The sequence below is a fragment of the Ambystoma mexicanum genome, chromosome 13, assembly GCF_040938575.1.
Source record: "Ambystoma mexicanum isolate Mex_15411 chromosome 13, UKY_AmexF1_1, whole genome shotgun sequence".
Classification (NCBI taxonomy): Eukaryota; Metazoa; Chordata; class Amphibia; order Caudata; family Ambystomatidae; genus Ambystoma; species Ambystoma mexicanum.
The window spans coordinates 78,016,542-78,030,291 of NC_090938.1; positions in this window are offsets into that span (position 1 = coordinate 78,016,542).

Genomic DNA, 13,750 nt, shown 5'->3' on the forward strand with positions numbered 1-13,750 from the left:
GAACAGTACCTTCTTTACACATCTCCTCCGTGTCAGCAGCGATTAGTAAATCGTCAATGTATTGTAGTAACACACAATCTGCTGGTAATTCTAACATGTCTAGCTCTTCTTTCAATGCTCTACTGTATTTACTCAGACTTTCAGTATAGCCTTGTGGAATGTGTGTAAATGTGAATGATCGTCCTCCTAGAGTGAAAGCAAATAAATACCTGCTTTCTTTGTGTACTGGAATGCTGAAGAAAGCGTTTTTTAAATCGATAACACTAAAGTATTCTGCTGACGCAGGCATCATTGTCAAAATCGTAGTGACATCTGGCACTAACGGGAATCGGGGGCCTTGGGGGTCTACCACTTTGTTCAGTGCACAGAGATCAATTAGGAAACGGTACGGTACCTCATGACCCCCTTTCTTGTATACGGGAAGAATGGGACTGTTACATACACTACCTGTAATCTCTTCAATCACTCCCAATTTCACCAAAGCAGAAACAATGCTTTTCAATCCTTTTTCTCCTTCTGCTGAAATTTTATACTAAGGAATATGGTAGCGTTATTCCTTCTTTTAATGTAATTTTTACTGGCTCTATTTTCAAGCATCCCACATCATTGTCATTCACGGCCCAAATGCAAGTTGGTACCTTACTCAATTCCCCATATAAAGGTTCTGTCACAAATTCAGAAGTCTGGGGAGAAATAGTCAAAAATACCCCATCTGGTGTACAATGAATAACTGCGCTTAGTTTTTTCAATAGATTCAATCCTGAAAGATTTTCCCCACAATGCTCTGTTAAAAGAAATGGACAATGTTCAGTAAAAGGCCCTATTGTCACTGCTACTGATTTGGACTCGGGTTTATTACTGGGGTACCTGCGAACCCTACTGAAATATTCTGTTGCCCTGACAGAGGTATGTCTGGAACCAAGTGATTATCTATCGAGCACTTTTGTGCCTCTGTGTCTACGAGGAATCTATGCTCTTCATTCCCGATTTTCATCTCTACGTAGGGTCCTTTCTGATTCACGGGAATTGACACTGGTTCCGACCCCTGTCCTGGGCTGTCCTATTGGGGTAACAACACATCATCCGATGTGTAGTCTCCACTGTTATTATAGTATGCACCTGTCTGGTTATCAAAAATGTTCCCCCCTCTCCCTCTACTTCCCGTTTGTACAACCTGCTAATTTTGACTTTGAGTAGTTTGATTCGGAGCCTGGCCTTGATTCTGTGCACCATTCCCATAATTATTTTGGTGCTGCTGCATATGATTTGTGTTGTGACCATTTGTTCCCATGTGCCCTCTGTGAGGCCTTCTCTGACTATATCCGCCTCTATTTTGCAAATGCGGACATTGTGCCCGCCAGTGTCCTTCCTCTCTGCAGTATGCACATTGTTTTAATCCCAAAGGTCCTCCATGCATATTCGAATTTCCCCTACTCTGTGCATTTCCCCTCCCCCTGTTGTGTCCTGCTACCTGCCGGAGTAACACCCCTACTATCGTCCGCAGAGCTTCTATTCTTATTTGCAAAGGGTACTCATTACATATCTCATTTATCTCCCCTACCGAAGTCACAGGGCTTGACATCCATCTCATTGTTTCCCGCACACACACCTGCAATCTTTGTCTATCACCTATCTGCCCCGGTGGCGGCAAAGATTTCTGCATAAACAGTCCTGACGCTTTCTTCCTGCCTCGCTCAATATTCTTTCTCCTATTACCCGGTGTGGCGAGTACTTCAGAATACTCTTCATCCAATTCATTCTTTATTTCAAACAGTCGCTTCACATGCTCTTCTATTTCTTCATCTCTCCCTCTACAACGGCCTAATGCATTCAAAACCAACAATCGTTGCGGTGGTAACTTCCCAATTAACTTTTTCCATTGTCCCGACAAATATTCGCCCATGCATTTGAACAATACCTGTCTTTCGTTGTTCCTTCTGAAGTCATATAGGGACGCTAGCGTGGATACCGCATCATTATCGTCTATATACATTTCCGCCTGTTCTTGCAGCTCACGCTTTCTCTCCTTACTGATTGCGCTGCGAGTTACTCTAGTACATTCATTCTGCTCAATTCCACTCATGGGAGGGGCGGTCGGAACAGTGGCACCCTCTTGATCGGGAGGTGTGGAAAGGGCATTGAGAGTGGGATACGTCTGCTCGGGCTGTGGTAATTGCGAAACACTCAGGGCTGGCTGGCTAGTGGGCAGTGCAGTGTCTGATGTAGCCTGTGGCTGTGCTGGGATTGGGAGGGGCTGAGCAACCGGAGGGGGTTGAGCGGCAGCTACTGATGTAGTCTGTTTAGTTTCACTCCTCGGGCCCTGTTTTGTTTCAGTTAAAATTTTGTTTATTAATTAGTCCGATGAGTGTAGCTCTCATTGTGGATATATTTTTTCTATGTTTAATTAATCGCACCGTCTTGTCTTTCTCAAGCTATTACTCCACTCCTCCTCCTCCTTCTCCTTAGCTTTCTCCCCCTTTGACTTATGCCTTCGCGCATGTTTCTCTCTACTTCTAAATCGGAGCATTGCTTACCTCCTCCAGTCCCTGAAGATATCAAGTGCCCCATGGCGTGCTCTCTTACTTATCAACACCTTTTCCAGGTTATCTATACGTTCCATCTCAAAAACTCCACCCCTCAGCCACTGAAGATTTTCCTGTTTTCTGGTTTGCTTATGCCAAGTTTCACAAAATATTATCGCTCCCTTACCATACTTTATGTACATATCATAAGTCGGCGTTCCTACCGGTGGTGCTTCCTGGCCAGTTTCCAAAGATTGTTTGCCACAGTGGAAAAATCCCGCTATGGTGGACAATACCCCAGGCATGTTTTAACCTTTCCCTTGGGTAATTAAACTTACTCTGGGTGTTTGATTTTGCAAAATCAACTCTCAACCAATATCAGGATCACTTACGAATTGGGGCACGACTCACCTGATTAGTCCATTTGTCTTTTCAAGACACAATTCGTCCGTATACTGACTCAACCAATGACGTCGTGTCTGCGTATCTCGGCTCTGCCTCGTTTCGAGACCCTCGCCTCCTTGTTCGCTGGCCTGGGACGTCGATCAGGGATCAGCGGTGTGCAGATCTGCAAAGGAGTCGCTCATCGCTTTTCGCAGGGGCGCCTGTACACCTCTTGTTCCCGGCCCGATCGCTCCCGTCCTCGCCGTTCTTACCGCCTTCCTTATTTTACAACGTACACGATGGAACAAGTGGGGGCGGGTCCCTATTCGGGTGCCATCTTGAAGGGCCCCCTGAGGGACCCTCGGATGTGGAAACAAGGCACAGTCACCACACTCGAATAGATACGCCAGACACGAGGTTCCGTTCCCAAAATCTACGGTTTATTGCAATACAAAGAAGTCCCAGTTGGCCAAATGGTCCCACGCCCCGCGATGTGTGTCTAACAGACCTCAGGGGATGCAAGAGAGAGTGAAACGTACATCAGTTACATATATACAAACCGAGCACCTTACAATCAGCAATGACACAGTATGACACATTTGATGCCGCCCCCAATTCATTTCACTTTGAATTAGAGGCGATGATTGACCAGTATGACAAATATGACACCTTAGACCACCATATTTAGTAACGGTTTGCAATATTCAATTTTACAGACACCATTCTTTATTTGCGAAAACACAGCATTTCTGTTTTTCATGGGCAAGCTGCGCGTAGGAGACTGGCACATACCAGACCTCACTATCTCTTAGTTTCGATTCTCGCTCTAGAGGTCAGCCCGCTCTCCGGGGCCTCACTGGGCTCAGAAAGGGGGGCCGTAAAGAAGAGCATAATTCAACTCTTTAAATGCTAGTTTCGTACATTGCTATTTTTTCAGGAGACTTGCTGGCTTTCGTGTACTGATTAAATGCCTTACTGCCTGTCTTCAAGGGTATGTGAGGGAGGGAATCGGGCATTTCTGTCTGGCTCTCCAGTGTAATGTTTCAACATGTTTCTTAGCCGTGGACCATTGAAGTGAAATAATATCTACAGCAAAGCAGTTTTATATGAGGCAAACTGGCAACGTTAGAGAGAGAAGAAAGAGAAAACAAAATGGCTTTTCTGGTCATCTTTAAAATGGCCTCATTCTAGTTGAACTAGTTGAACTGATCGCTACGTAATAACTAATGAATATATATTCTTAACACTGTAAATGAGTCGGTTGGTCTTCGGCCAACCAATTATCATTAATTTCCGGACCCTCAAGGGGTGTTTGTTTTTTCTGGACTGACATAACTGCCTGTCACATAAGAAACACCTATAGAGTTAGAGCAAAATGTAAATGATAATTGTGTTTAAAGATGTATATGCATACCAGTGTGAATTACACCATGTGAAGGGAGAAATTCATTTGCATTTGTCAGTAGATTAAAGTGTACAGTTACGGTTATCCACAATAGATATCACGTGGAGCCTTTTTGGTATAATGATCTTAAAGGAACAAAATACTGTGACAAATTACTGGTTAGGATTTGCCATTATAGGTTTTTAACCATACAAAGTGTTTTATTTATTTATTTTTTAAACAAGGAAGAGAACCAATACATATGTCTAGAATACAAAAATAAAAAAAACAATGTGCAACAACCGAATTAACATCGTCAAATTATTAATCTGCGTCATATTGTACAATTATTAGTGAAACACATTTCCTGAACCTTAAAAGGAAAACAAACATCGATATGACATAAAAAGGATATGCAGATATTCGTGAGATGCAATGCCAAAATGAGAAGGCATAGAAAAGAGATAAAGTAAAAAGCAATTATTTAAATTACAGGAAAATATACATTTATATGGGATATCTGAATCAACAGAAATAGTTATTCCATAGTAGGGCCATTTATTTCATGGTTAAAGTTTTTGTGCATCTCTCCCAACTTAGAGGCTCCAAGGTACATAGTTCGTATTACCCTTGGTTGAAGACTGTCTTTAGTGAGGGCTTCAAAGTCCTAGGGTCTGTATTCTTTGGACCAGGGTTGGGGATCTGCCAACGTGTTAGTGAGGAATCTAAATAGTCAGTGACAGGAATCTCGTAAAAGTTCAATGAGATCCCTGCTAGGGCACGTTTCGGCGAGGCAACTCTTAAGTCATCTTGCCTTCTTCAGGGCATCTTCCTGCACCCCTTAAGTGTAGGGAAAATGGAAGACTTCAGCTTCCACCTCCCCGTCCTGTGGGGTGGCCGTGGGTGGAGAGGCAGACAACACTCTAAGGGTAATTAAATACATCTGTGTGGTGATCAAGAAGGTAAGATGGTAAGAGGGCTACCCGTCTCTCGGTTTCCCTTCTGTCCGGATGTGAAGCCTCTGCCCTCATCAGTACATTAATTCTGGAGGCAGAGCGCCATGGCGGTATTACAGTAATTTGTCTGCTGCGCAGGGTCAGCTGTGACGGTCGTTTGTGTTCTAGTGATGTAAGGGAAGTACTCTTATCCTTGCCCTACATAGCTGTCTGTGGTTAAATATTCTACATGCCTTTTTAAAGATCTGGACAGCAAAGGTAAGGCACTGTATGGCGCTGTGATATCCTATAGGACATCCTCACAACATTAGGTATTTTGATCCATTATATCCATGTATTCTTACACACATCTATGTAGAAGGCAGATATTTACCATGCCCCTCAAGCCAGTTTACAGGATTAACGGACCCAGGTAAAACTTGGATCATATATGAAGTCGTTTTTTTTAGTATGAATTTATATCAGAAATGTATAACGGAGGGATTCTACATAAACCTTTTGGGTTTTGTTTATTATTTTTTCAGATGGGCATTACTTGTAAAGCAGGCAGGTAAAATGGCCGCCTATTTTTCTCTATGTGATGACTAAGTAATGGAGTAACTCACAATCATAATGATTCATTTTAGTTTGATGTTGTTGTCTTTCTGTTTTGTTTTGTGTTCTTCACAAACATTGGGTTTGTATGGATGCATTCATTATCACATATGTTGTCTACATGGTAATTATGTTATGCTTCTGGTGTTATTCGAACAATTTCATTAGTGTTTAGCACTGGAGACGGACTTGGGTACGAAATGCATTGGCTTTTTACGATACCTGTTGGATCCACACTGCCTTTTATGAAAACATCAAAATATTGGGTAACCTCATAAATACTTATGATATACAGTTTTGGATGATTTAGAAACAATAATTCACACTATTGTGAAATGTGAAATGCTTTCTGCAACTTGTTTTCAGGGCCTAACGCGAGTATAGTTTATGGTCATTCCATCACATTTTTACCATTGAATGACAATTCCATCTCAAAAAAATGCATTGAAAAAATTACCATTGAATGCATGATTTTTCCTTTAAAAAAAATGGAGGGGCCCCCTAACGTCCTGTTTTTTACCCTTTAAAACTCACTATAAATAACACTAAACCCTTTACCTTGAAAAACCATGCATTCAATGCATATTTTTTCGATGCAATTTTGTTTATGGAATGGCATTTGATGGTAATGTTTTAGATGAAATTATCAGATACTGTGAGCATATTGTTAGTTAAGGGGCAACCTTTGACCTTTTTCATGTACAGTACATCCTTTTGCCTACATGATGTTGTCTTGTATGTTCCGATAAATCACATTTTACTACATGTATTACCTATATATTCACACAACAGCAATTACCAAGTAATAGTGTGGTGCCCACCCTACACCCCATTGTACTAAAGACACACTTAAATATGTGTTTCATGTCCAGACACAACAAGTATGTTCTTATGTGTATGTTGATTGGCATTTGTAAATCACACTTCTGGCGCAGTGAGTACATCCGTCAGCCACAATAAGCCGCTGGGAGTGCCAGCTTTAACCCCATCTATGTTGACCGCATGGGGAGCAGCAGTTGGTGGTGGCAACAGTCGGCGGGGAGCTGCCCATCCTGACGTGTCATGAGTGTGCTAGAAAATATTTGTGCCCCAGCACTTTTTGTTTGGTACAAATGAAGTACTGGGCTCATTCACACAAGTTAACAGTGTGTGAAGAAAAGGCAAACAGGCATCAGGACAATAGTGGCCAATGCTCTCACCATGGCACATTTCAGGCAAACTGGAGTGCTGGTTCCCCAAAGAGTCAATTCAGATCGCACTTTGTGCTCCATAAGAAAGCTCATGCTCTCCTGTTGTGGAATTTCTTCAAAGCTGAAAACTCTATTTATTTTGAAGCTTATATAGCGCGCCAAGCCTGAAGGCATCTGGGTGCTTTTTTACAGAGTGTACAGGTTACAGTGGTTGCAAATATTACTCCAATAATACTCCAATGGCAGACCTGTCAGGTTTCCCGCTTCCATGGCTTTGTAAGTCATCAAGACCCTTTCTTCGAATTCTGGGACTTGCAGTTTTGTATTTTCCATTTTAAATGTAGGACTACAAATCCCAGTATTCCATGAAAAAACTATGACTGGATGGTCGCATGGAAGTGGGAAACTTGACAGCTCTGTAATTTACACTGAAAGTAAATGTTTCCACTGGAAAATGGATTGCTTTTTACATTGAAAATGCATATTAAAAATCAATCTGCGTTGGGAACATTTCCCCAGGGGAAAATGCACCAGGTCGAAACAGGAATACATTACTTCCAAAATTGCCAAAGTTAAAATTGTACCTTTTTGTTTGTAAATCTTCAGGGCCTTGTAGTTTGTACTTTCCAATTCAACATTTTACAAGACTACAAGTCCCAGAAATCCTAACAAAAACAGGACTGGGTTACTTTTTTAACACAGCGTCACTGGAAACAGAGCTCTGAAGTAGTACGCAACTATGTAGTTATATGTGAACCCAGACTTGCATCTACTCAACCATGCATTTGAGCCACCACTGACACCACCACACCATAAGAGCAGCTTCACCTAGACCACCAAGCAGAAAAGGTGACCACCAGAGCAGCTACTGCCACTGCTACTGCCACCACTACCACCACAACACAAGAGCGGCTGCAACCATGACCACCATAGCAGCAAAGGTGACCCCCAGAAAAGCTACTGCCACTGCTGCTGCCACCACTAACACCACAACACTAGAGCTGCTGCAACTAGGACCACCATAGCAGCAATGGTGACCACCAGAGCAGCTACTGCCACTGCTGCTGCCACCTTTTTTATTTATTTATTTATTTTTTTTTTTTTATTTAAAATATATTTGTTGTTTTTAGTTCGTTTTACAAACTTTTACAACAATTTTTACGTTTCTTGAAACATTTTCTGTTCACATTATTCTTTTTTCCACATTTAACGTATGCTATATACAAAATTCCGCAGTAATTCATATATCTTTTTCATTACATAGAACAATTCTAAAATCATATTTACACTTCATAATCACAAATTACAATATCGCCGCTACTTTACTAAGCACCTATTGCATGTATGCTGTTGACACCAGCCTTTCATTAGCTGTTTGCCTGCTGCCACCACTACCACCACAACACAAGAACTGGTGCAACCAGAACCACCATAGCAGCAAAGGTGACCACCAGATTAGCAGCAACTGAGATCACCACGCATGGCCACTACATCTGCGCCTGTTGGATGACCTACTGCCAGAGCCCAATTCTTCTAGCTGCCATGGACGTTTCAGTGCCATTTTGATACACCGTGTCGCCCTACACAGAGCGCAGCAGCTTTAGCTACCCCAGTGGGTTAAGGCAGCTGCAGGCAATTCACAGGTCATGGTGGCATCCATGGGAGCGGAGATAATGATACTTCTGGTGACTATTACATGCCAAGGCACAGACCAAGGATGGCCTATCAGGATGGCCACTCCTGAACACAGCCCATAAACTACAGGTGAGCCACGTCAAACTGTTTGATGTTTTAGGGGGGGATCAACCATGCACACAAGTGGGAGGCAAATAGGCAACGCAATGAATTCCCTTTGCAGAACTTATGGTCAGCATCTGACTCAGCCGTAGGACTGAGGGAACCGGCCAGTCATGGCCGCTGTACCAGAAGGTTCCACACACTGGCGACGATTGCTCATACGCACTCTCCGTTTACTGGGATTTGCAAAGAGCGATTTAAATGGACATGTTGGGGTCTTAAGGAGGAATGTGAAGTAAGATGTGCATTGGGATCTTCTTGAGATTAAGTTATTAACGGAACAAAGTAGGCAGGGTAGTGGTGGTGTTGGGGTTCTGCAGGTGGGTGGATGTTGCCTCATGGTAGCGAGATCAATTAGAATTGAAAATCTCGCATCCTTAGCTATTTATGGTAATATATTTCTGGACATGTGTTGGACTCATAACTATTGACACCTTCTCTCATCTGGGCATTTTGTGGACCGCTCCTCAATACAATTGTCTATGGCATCCTGGTGTGTGAGCTGCCCGGGGTGCCTCGCTGAGGTCCATCTCTGGGTCCTCATGCTTCGGCGATGTATGTCCACCCAACGCCTCATTGCAGTGGATCCCCACCATGCTCCAGCTGCAACTCATGCACAGGCATGTAGTAGTATCCCATGAGGGTCTGCGGCGCGCTTTCACATCTGTGACCCTCTTGTTGGCTTTTGTAGGTGATTGGTTCTCCCTCTTCATTAATTGGGCACATCTGCACATCATGACCATCTGGGGGAGATGCATTTTGTATTTCTTCAGGCAGTATTCTAACTCCTAATCAGGTGGTAATTACTTCAATAGTTAATGCGGTGTGCATCCCATACCACATGACGATTTTTTTTTTTTAATTATGTGTGTAGTACATGCATTATCCAACTTATAATCAGCTGGACTGTAAAAAGACAATATTCTAAATATTGCTGTGTTGAGAGATTGGATTATTTTCTTTGCACCAAGACATTTTTTCAGTGCGCAGACGTGTTGAGGATGATTGACACATCAATGTGCGTGTTCTTGGACCGTCTCTCCCGATCTTGTGCACAGCCTATGAATAACCATCTCATCTGCAAGACAGCCTTGTCATTTCATCACCTTTAACTATAACTGATGGACGATACTGCATGCGTGTGAGAAGAACGTCCACTCCTCTTCATCAATTATCGACTGGATGCTCAAGTCACATTAGCCCATATGTGTTATGTGCAGTTACGCCTCTACTGTGACTCTGTACAAGGAACAGCACCTATTTCTTGTCATTTACTGAGGGAATGAAACTTCCAGTGACACAAATGTGCTTCCTGGTGTCCTCTCTCTCCGCGCCCAGATGATCAATTTTTCCACATGCCTACGGCAGTCAAGACCAAAGGTTTCTGATTGAGGGCGAACCGTGAAGTGTGCCTACTCTTGCAATATGGGGCTTTTCAATGCATAATCAAAGGAAATTAGCCAACACACAACAAGCAGCAAAAACAGGACCTAACCTCTAGACAAAGACATATCCTAAGGGAATATCCCTGCAACTCCACATCATCCATTTCCAAACCAATCCATGTCACCTGGAGAGCAATACTGGTGACTAGCATACAACAACACTTCAGGGCACCGCTAAAATCTGAGAGCACCCTCCCCCTTTTCTTAATCTCAAAAACAAAATACATCACACCAGCCTGCAACAACCACAAAGAAGCCCAACGCCTTTCAACACAATGGGCCTCATTCCGACTTCGGAGGTAACCACGCCGCTATTTGCGGCATGGCTGCCTCCAAAATCGTTCCGACTCCGCCTTGGTGAAAGAAGTAATTACCGGTCCATTCCAAGGTTGGACGGACCGGTAATTCCCCATTCACCAGGGCCCTTCCCCATTCCCATTTGAGCACCCATAGGTCTCAATGGGAATGGAGAAGGCACTAATAACGGTACCATACATTATGGTACCGTTATTATCACTAAAGTCCCTTTGTGGGTCCCGTCCCTAACGCCTGCAGGCGTTAAGGAAGGACCCGCAAAGGGAACTCGTAGTAGGGCGGTAAGGGTTTAACGGCACCGGTCTCGTTACCGGTGACAGTTAACCCTTACCGCCCTACTCAGAATGAGGCCCAATGCCTCAAACAATGTGGTGGAGAACTTGAACCTGATATGGAAACCCGCAGGACTAACCACATCATCCATTGACTAACTCTCATTTTCTCCTCTTTACTCACCAAAGTCATAGCTGACAATCAAACACAGCAATTCAAGCTCCAAATAACTCAACGCTACACCTCAAACACCAACTGGCATGCCCAGGCACCGGAAAACATGCTCCCTTGTTGCAAGCATGAGGTTGTGTCTTACGAATGAAAGCCCTTGATGTTCCTAAAACATTACACCTTGGTATTTGACAAACAGGCATATGCATCTTACTTAGTGTCCACCGGTTCCCTGTTAAGGCTGCAAGGTTACATGTCCAATGTCTGGGAGCGCAACTAACTTCATGGAGTGTCAGTACCCACCTGCTCACATTACTTTGCATTCACATGTGCAAACAATGCGCCCACTGCTTTTTCACATTGCATTTTATTTTGGAGAGCCAGTGGATCTGAGGAACTTTGAGATAAAGTGATCGTCCAAGGTTCACCATATTTTGTCAAGTGCGGAAGCCATGTTTCAAAATCAGGATTCCAGGTTGCACCCACAAGACCTCAACCAATAGATCAGCTGAACCAACAGGTTTCATTGTTAACTAACCTTAATGGTACCGATTCAAGAAGGTGGAAGCCGCACTCCTCGCAGAGTCAATGGTTGATATATTTGTACTTCCAAATCAGGACTCAAAATCAGGCAACACAATGAATGACAAAATCCGACAAATGTCACACTGATGACACACCCCCTAATTTCAGCCATGTTAAAACTCAACTGGGCCGGCCGGGCAACCCACACTTGGATGGGTATTGTTGTTTCTCAATATGGCCTTACCTGTGTCACCTTCCATGGAACAAAGATTGGCCCATTTGTGTTCTTTGCCATATTTTGTTTCTTCACACCAAGGGGGGTGCATTTGTTTAATCAGGTAGCATACTCTGGGCCCCTCAAGTTTGTTTTTTTGTTTATTCATTTCTATTGAGCTCCAGACCCGAGGGTATCAGGGCGCAGAGGTTACAAGGACATTCTCAGCTTAGTTAAGTTATGTTGCTGAGTTGCTGGCATTCTTTTCAACCGGCACCACCAGATTCCCCTTCTTTCAATCAATGACCACCACAAAATTCCACAACTGAAGCCATCCCCCACCCCAATTATCTGTTTGGGCCAGAGTTTCCAACCTCCTGGCCACCTGTACTCCTCGCAGTCACCACTGCTGCCATAGAAATGGAAAAGAGACTAACGTCCTTTTGTACTTGTCTGGCCATGTCCATCTTGGTTTGTTTTTTATGTTTTTACAGGACATTGGATATGCGTGGAGCACCTTTCAGATAGGAACACATAACTTTAAAACTGTTTGCACCCTGGAGGGAGCCCCGGGGTGTGAATAGCAATTACCCTCGCCTTCAGGGGTGTACACGGCTAGTAACGTTACCTGTTCTGTACACACCAGAGTGTGGGGAGAGCATTAAAGTAAAGCTCAAACCTTCACCTTGGTTGATCGACAGCTCTCCCGTAGGGGTCATTTTGGGAATGTGCTTTCAGATGTGATTGCTATCCTGTTCTCATTGTATCCTATATTTTTGGAAAATAAATTGTCGGCCCAACCTATACAGAGCGCCCTTCATTTAGACAACCTTTAAGTCAATAGGATGTGCTTTCTACAGAGCACTGACATGACTTCTGTTGGAGTTGTGTTTGGTTGTGTCTCACTTGTACTATGGGCGAGTCATTTCATGACACGGGATTCGATCGGAGGTGCTCAAGCCTTCCCTAAAAGGCACAGGCAGCGTAGGCCCTGTTTCGGAGGCGGTCTCCTTATCTGTACCACCTCTTATGCTGAAGCTTATGGCGTTGCTTTGTGGGCAAACACATATAAGCACCACAGCCTCCCAAGGAGCCAGCATTCAAGATCCTGTGTGGTCCGAGGAATTCCAGGGAGATTGGGGACAGCAGCAGGAGTTGGGTGAGTAGGAACATGCCTGGGCGAGGTTCCAGGTCTTAGCATGATGCCAACTGCTCAAAACATAGGATGCTCCAGTGGTCGGTAGATCCCACTTAGCGAGGAGAGGGCCATTGCTCAGTGTGCATTTCACTGCGTTTTGGCCCGAGCAGAAATTAGAAAGAATAAAATAAGGACATGTATAGGAAAACATTGTCACTGTATCTACCTTAGAACCTCATTGAATACATGCTGTCCTCTCTTAGGTTATTGACCCTGTAGTTGGTCCTGAGTTTCAGAAAACTAGAAGCATTGAAAGTGCAAGAGCACGTGCAGGTATTCATCGTTCTCACCAATGGGATGGCCTGCACTTCCTGTGACTCTAATCCATGACCATATCGACTCCGAAAGGCTTTGGACAGTGACTACACGCTTGGAAGCTACTAGCAGACCACATTACAAGGGAAAGATCAACACTGTACTGAAAAGGCAAACCCTCACACCACACCTGAAGAATTTGTGTTTAAGTGATTGATCATTTGTATACTAGTGTACAGGCCCACGGCAGGTTTTCATTGACACAGGAGGAGCACTGAATATGCTAAGCGTACAGCTCCCTCTAGTGGTGACAGCAGCTATGCAAACAGCTATGCAAATTGGACCACTGGAACACTGTCTTTCCTATCACAACTCACTCTAGTGGAGCATTCCGTGGCAGCATCAGAAAAAACACACATCTGGCCTTTTATTATAGTAAGATATCTATTTTACAAGTGTATGTTTTGGGAACTGAGCATGTGCACTGACGACTGGAGGTCTGTGAACCTCAATGGGGAAACTACTGA